This window comes from Sarcophilus harrisii, chromosome 1 (genome assembly GCF_902635505.1).
Source record: "Sarcophilus harrisii chromosome 1, mSarHar1.11, whole genome shotgun sequence".
NCBI lineage: Eukaryota > Metazoa > Chordata > Mammalia > Dasyuromorphia > Dasyuridae > Sarcophilus > Sarcophilus harrisii.
In genome coordinates, this window is record NC_045426.1 from 85,352,965 (window position 1) to 85,360,430 (window position 7,466).

Genomic DNA, 7,466 nt, shown 5'->3' on the forward strand with positions numbered 1-7,466 from the left:
CAGACAACAATTAAATATTAAAAATGAATCCTATGTTCTAACTTGAATAATTATTATTTAAAAGATTCTACCATGCACTTCCCTCCCTCCTTTGCAGGGATCAGGGACTAGAGGAATAGATTAACATTGACAAACTCTCAGACTCAGTTGAAGTGTTGGCTAACCCTGCTGAATTGGGTTTTTTTTCCCTCTCATTTTTTTTCCTTTCTTATTTTTTTATTAAAAGGAATGGCTCCCAGAGGAGAGGAGGAGAAGGAATATATTTGAAAATGAAGGTGACATGAAAGCAAAAGATATAAATAACTTTTAAAGACTACCTTACAAGCTACATTTGCTTTATCTGAAAAAAAAAAAAAAAAGTAAATTACCACTAAATACTGCAATTAATGAATTTGTTTCAATTTGTTTGAATACAGGGATGAATTAATTTCCTTTTTGTAGTCTATTTTCAAAGAAGTCCACTGAAAGATTCTTCTTACAAAGAAAATAAATGAATAAAAAAGCTAAATGACATGAAAGCAAGGAAGAATAGATTTTTTAAAATCAATTGGCTCCAAACATTCTTTAAATGACTAAAATTTAAAGGAATGCCATAGTTTAAACGGCAAAACAGTTCAGAAAGAATCTAGTCAATAAAACAGAAAAGATCAAAAATGATGGCTAGAATTCACTCAGATTTCTACTTGGGTTTACACCATAGTCCTAGCTCCCCAAAAAGTTTCATCCATGGACCAAAAAAAAAAAATTATAGGCACATGTAAGAGAGATGTTTTATATACCTCATCCCACTCCTAATTTATGTAACTAACAAGATGCTCTACACCTTGATATATCTGTCAGGTAAAAATGGAGAGTGCTTCTTTCAATCAATCACACTTATAAACTACAATTTACAGATATTATTACTGAATCAATTAACCAAAGATATAAACTAGGTGCAAGCAGTGAAGTACTTCATATCATTAAATGAAATGTTTATTGTTCAATTTTTCTAATTATTCTTTACCTGATTTATAATTTTCTTTTTTTTTTAATAGCTTTAATAAGCTGGGAAAGCATTTTTACAGTTAAAAGTTTTGATAAAGGCCTCATTTCCAAAAATAGAGAATTGACTCTAATTTATAAGAAATCAAGCCATTTTCCAATTGATAAATGGTCAAAGGATACAAACAGACAATTTTCAGATGATGAAATTGAAACTATTTCTACTTATATGAAAGGGTGTTCCAAATCACTATTGATCAGAGAAATGCAAATTAAGATAACTCTGAGATACCACTACACACATCAGATTGGCTAAGATGACAGGAAAAGATAATGTGGAATGTTGGAGAGGATGTGGGAAAACTGGGACACTGATGCCTTGTTGGTGGAGTTGTGAATGGATCCAACCATTCTAGAGAACAATTTGGAACTATGCCCAAAAAGTTATCAAACTGTGCATACCCTTTGATCCAGTAGTGTTACTACTGGGCTTGTATCCCAAAAAGATCACAAAAGAGGGAAAGGACCCACATGTGCAAAAACGTTTGTGGCAGCCCTTTTTGTAGTGGCTAGAAATTGGAAATTGAATGGATGCCCATCAATTGGAGAAGGGCTGGGTAAATTGTGGTATGTGAACGTTATGGAATATTATTGTTCTGGAAGAAATGACCAGCAGGATGATTTCAGAGAAGCTTGGAGAGACTTTCATGAACTGATGCTAAGTGAAATGAGCAGAACCAGGAGATCATTATATACTTTAACAACAATACTATATGAGGATATATTCTGATGGAAGTGGATATCTTCGATAATGAGAAGATCCAATTCAGTTCCAATTGATCAATGATGAACAGAACTAGCTACAACCAGAGAAAGAACACTGGGAAATGAAGTGGACTACTTACATTTTTGTTTTTCTTCCCGGGTTATTTTTACCTTTCTGAATCTGATTTTTCTTGTGTAACAAAAGAACTATACAGATGTGTACATATATATTATATTTAAGATACACTTAAACATGTATAACATATATGAGACTGCCTGCCATATAGGGGAGGGAGTGGAGGGAAGGAAGGGAAAAGTTGGAACAGAAGTGATTGCAAGGTTACAGTGTTGAAAAATTCCCCATGCAAATGTTCTGTCAATAAAAAGATATAATAATTTTAATAGCTTTTTATTTTCAAAATACATGCAAAAATAGTTTTCAACATTCACCCTTGCAAAACTTTGTGTTCCACCATTTAGAATTTTCTTGACAAAGATACTGGAGTGGTTTTGCATTTCCTTCTTCAATTCATTTTACAGATAAGGAACTGAAGCCAACATGGTTAGTGACTTGTTCAAGGTCACACAGCTAGAGTAGAAGGCAAGATTTGAAATCGGAAACATGAGGCTTACTGATTCTAGGCCTGACACTATCCATTTCAGTCACTTAGCTGTCCAACTAGAAAACATCAAATTATTTGAAAGACTTAGACACACATATGTGAATATATGTGTATATACATATATATATATATATATATATATATAGAGAGAGAGAGAGAGAGAGAGAGAGAGAGAGAGACTAACACAAACATAACACCCAAATATATGTATGTATGTCTTTAAATAAATATTCCCAGGCTACCTGCTTTCCTTCTTGAAATTCTTCACTGATTTATTTCATACAATACACATACACACACATGTGTATACATACATGTGAAGGGATTCAAACAGAAATGCAGGAAATTGGAAATATTTATAAAGTTTTTTGAAGAATCTGACCCTTGTACACACTGTAACTATATAGCCGCAAAAAGGTAAAAGGTAAGCCCAGAGGAAGTGTCACCTGTTCCTATTTACCTAGTCATCAAAGACACTAGATTAGTAACAAACAATGCATCTATCCAAGTTGCTGAGAAGCCAAAAACATACAGAAGAAAGGCTGAATCAGGGGAGGTGAATTCTTTGTGGAAGGAAATAAAATCCAAAAATGCATCAAGACTCAAGAGTCCCTAAGTTAAGGTCCAACTGTGTTCTATACACATCTTAGAGGAAGGAACTTCATGAATTCTCCAGGAAGGGAGTAAAGGACTACTGTTCCCAGGAGAAGCTGTTACCATTCACATGTGCTCTCTAAGCTTGAGCCCACTTTTTACCCTGTGTACTTGTGGGAGAGAGTATCCCAGTTTTGGGGGATAAATGTTGATACTAATCAATCTTATTATAGCGTCTCAGTATGTATCCCTTCCTAAAACCTAATTAAATCTGGCTGACTAGTTATCATCTGTGAGTAAGTTAGATGGAAACCTGTGAATAATACTAGAAAAATCAATCTCAACCCCTCATGGTTATTCTTAGGAGAGTAGAAGTCAGTTGTCTACTTGGACCTAGCCTGTGAAATCTGGATAGTCTACCAGTGCCATATTAGGAAACTGAATCATTTCCATTTGAATTGACTGTAAGAAGATCCTGAAGATCACCTGCAAGCATAAGATACCAAACAAGGAGGCCCTTTCTTGAATTAAACTGTGAAGAATTCAAACTCTACTGCAGAGAACACAACTCTGTTAGGCTGGCCACATTGTTCAAATGCCAAGTGTCTACTTGCCAAAAAGATTGTTTTATGGTAAATTCACACAGGACATATGCTTATGTGGTACTCAGAAAAAGTGATACAAGGACACTTTGAAGGTCTCTCTTAACAACTTTAAAATTGGTTGCACAACATGGGAAACACTGGCTGTCCAGCATGGCATGCATGCCCTCATTAGAGAAGATATTGCACTCTGAAAAAAAGAGAATTGAAGCAGCTCAGAAAAATGCAATAATTGCAGTTAAAGAATCCACCCCAAATGTTCATATGGACTATGTGTGTCCAACCTGTGACAGCATTCAGAGCTCATATTGGTCTGATCAGCTATAGTCAGACACACTGTAACTTGACACTAACATAGTGATGTCATATTGATCCTCTTCTAGAACAAAGAATCACAACCAACTAACTAACCAATACTCACAGAAGTTGGTATAGTGAGAGCTCAGAAGGTATACTACACTAACAAAGCTCAAACATCCAAGTCGGAAACATTTAAAAGTCCATAGAGTAACATCATAAAATCCAAAGTTATTCAGATATGAAAGATAACATAGAATATAATGGATAGAGAGCCAGATTTTAGGATTGGAAAGATTTTGGTTCTCAGTTAGTTCCTGGTACGGCACTGATTGTTTGATCCTAGGTAAGTCATTCAACCTTCTGATGGCCCATTAACTCTTGGATCACAAACTACAGAACAGCTATAGATATGAACTGGTAGTGTTTCCACACTTGGAGTTTTTGACACTAATGATGTCACAAGTCAGAAACAAACAAACCAAAAAAAACCCCCACAAAATTCTGCATATGTAAATATATTGAACTAGTTTGCAAAATAAAAATCAGCTTTATGAGATGTTTTTTGCAATCAAGAGGGAAGAAATTTTTAAATTAAACTAGCTGGTACCCAGCTGATTATACAGATTGAAAAAGAGTTGAGTTTTCTTTCTTTTTTTCTTCTTTCTTCCTCCCCTCCCCCTTTTGAGGCAATTGAGGTTAAGTGACTTGTCCAGGGTCACACAACTAGAAGTGTTAATTAAGTGTCTGAGGTCAGACTTAAACTTGGGTCCTCCTGACTTCAGGGCTGGTGCTCTATCCACTGCGCCACCTAGTTGCCCAGGAGTTGAGTTTTCATGAAGTAATTAACATTTTACCTGGTAGTCTTCTAAGCTATGTTGTAGGTGTTATTCTAGAATCTGTTAAATAGAATCCCACTCATAAATAGCTAATATTGAATTCCCTAAGAAAAAATTCCCTAAAAAAAAAGTGATCATTTATTTGTTTGAAGAATTAAGCAGAATAATATCCTAGTATTAAATCATTCTGGCTAGTGCACACAAAAACAATTTCACATTTTTCTATCACCTTTTTAAAAAAAATATAACTACCTAAACTTTGAAACTCTGACCAATAGTCATTCCTTCTATCTTTTCCCACCATCCTCTACGGTTGACACCCTTCTCAGTCACCTTTCTATCTACAGTAAGACAAAAAGCAGGAGCTTTTCAGAGGAAAAGAAAATGTAATTGTGCTCTCCACCCTTTTATATTACCTGAAATAATTAGCCTAAGACAAGGAAAATTAATGTACTGCTACTTTTAAAAAGCCAACATCAGCTCATAGTAAGATTTTTTATTTACTATCAAGTCAGGAATAAAATGAGAATGGTGGAGTACATGGTTTTGTCACTCCACAGATGGGGGAGAGGGGGTTACATTTCTCCACTAAGCTGCACCTGTACCAGTATACAAAACTGATTAAGTTAAAAGAATGGTGGGTGTATTTATGTAAATACTAGATCCCCAATTTTCCTATTTATTCAACTTGACACTTTCTTTCCCCAATTATATACTCAGAGCTAGACACATTTGCTTATTTTAGCGCTCTTCTATCCCTACATTTCAGTATTACTATTATCCACTCTGATTTAAGCTTATGTCAGAAAAAAAGAGGGAACGTTAATAGGTCACAGCTTCTTACTAACCTGGTATAATGAGACCAAATCTCCATAGCATTTATCTTGTTCTCTCCTAAAGAATACTTCTATTAACCAAACTTTACTTGGGTATGTATAGTCAGTCTACTTAAGTCTACATAACTGGGTATTCAACTCATGGTGGCAGGAAGTTTTCCCAGAAAGCCAAAATCTGCCTGATGACACATGCAAGAAGGTACTTAAATAAAATGCTTATCTAGCATCTATATATCTATAGGATGACTTCAAAGAGTGGAGTTACCCTCATCATCTCTGTTACATATATGTTGAGAAAGAAATGTGTGGGTATGTGTATCCATACATATATACCTATACATATATCCACATACACATACATGTGTCACTGGTATATATATACACACATAGACGTTAAAATATATCTACATATTTATATGAAGTATATGGAGGGTGCATGTATATGAGGAGAGAAGAGACAGAGAAATACATGGGGAGATGGGTTAAAAGGACTGCAAAGAAATAGAATGTAATGGATGTGTCTATGTGTTAGGTTTCTTCCTCACATGTATGACAGCTAAGGGGACAGCTTAAGCACGATCATTGTTAGCCCGTCTACCATTTAACCCTGATCCCATCCGGGGGATGATAACACACTATTCATTTTACAACTGAAGAAACTGAGACTCGGCCGGATTAAAGGATTTGCCCATTGATACAGGGTTAGCTATAAAACACCCCGTATACGAATTCGAACCCGGGTTCCTCTGGCCATTCTAGGTCCAGGATGCTTTTCCAGTCCACGTGACTGAGAGGGGGCTGTGACTACACGGTGGCGCGGACGTAAGACAGGACTCTCTATAGGTGAGGAAGGGTCCGCACTTGTAGAAGAGGGAAGGCCTTTGGGGGCGGGGGGGGCTTTCAAGGCCCAACACACGCGCGAGAGCTCGCCGACGGCCGGGTTTCTCCGAGGCAGAAGCGAGAATGGAGAAAGGGCCTAGCACGCGCAGTAAGGGCAGGAGGAGGGGAAGGAAGAGAAGGACGGGCAGGCGGGGGAGAGGGGGAGGGAAGGGGGAGGGGCAGGCGGGGAGGAGGGCGGAGGGCAGGCGGGGGGGAGGGGAGGCGGGCAGGCGGAGGGATTGGCTGGGGAGAGGGGGAGGAGGTGGGTGGGCGGAGAAGGGGAAGGGAAGGGGCGGGACCAGGGAGGCGCGAGGCAAGAGATCTCCTCCCCAGAGTGCCCCACCCCGCAATCTGAGGGGAATTACTTCTCACAGAAAAAGTTGGGGGAATTTCTCTAGAACGCTGCCCCACTCTTCCTCCGGCCACAGCTCCCCAGAAACTTCTCCCTGGGGTCCAGATCCTAACCCCTAAACACGAGTGCCGACCCTCATGTCCGGGGGGGAAAAATGCATCCTCACCTCGACCAGCTCCCCCGCCCGCTTTCTGCCCACGTGATTAGGCTTCGAGGAAGCAACCAATCAGAGTTCAGGGAAGAGCACGTGGCTTGAGGCCGTGGGCGCCTGGGAAAGTTTGGGCGCGCCAGAGAAGCGCGGTGGCCTCCTGGTGGAGGTTTTCCCCCCACGACGCCTTTGAGTGAATGTCTGGGAGCCTTAGCCTTCCCCGCTGGTGTCTCCTTTACCAGGGGTGGATGAAACCCAGCCTTGGACGTTCACAGTGAGCCCCATTTCACAGTGAAGGGGCTGATGGAAAAACCATAGGCCCCTTGACGACGGTGCTCTCGGCTTTTTTAATTTGTTTGTTTTTTTGGTTTTTGTTTTTTTTTTATCAAATAACTTTTTATTGACAGAGCCCATGCCGGGGTAATTTTTTTACAACATTATCCCTTGCACTCCCTTCTGTTGCAACTTTTCTCCTCCCTCCCTCCACCCCCTCCCCCAGATGGCAAGCAGTCCTATACATGTTCAATAGGTTACAGTAGATCTTGGA

The 7,466-nt window shown here is 38.9% G+C and overlaps 1 protein-coding gene across 1 annotated transcript in view; it reads right to left on the reverse strand.

The window, feature by feature from the left end:
- CCDC36 (coiled-coil domain containing 36) overlaps window positions 1-6,989 on the reverse strand; it is a 69,651-nt gene extending 62,662 nt beyond the window's left edge. Inside the window, exon 1 of the mRNA XM_031959306.1 lies at window positions 6,938-6,989. The gene's annotated coding sequence lies outside the window, so the exon portion shown is untranslated. The remainder of the gene's footprint in view (window positions 1-6,937) is intronic.
- Window positions 6,990-7,466: the final 477 nt, after the last annotated feature.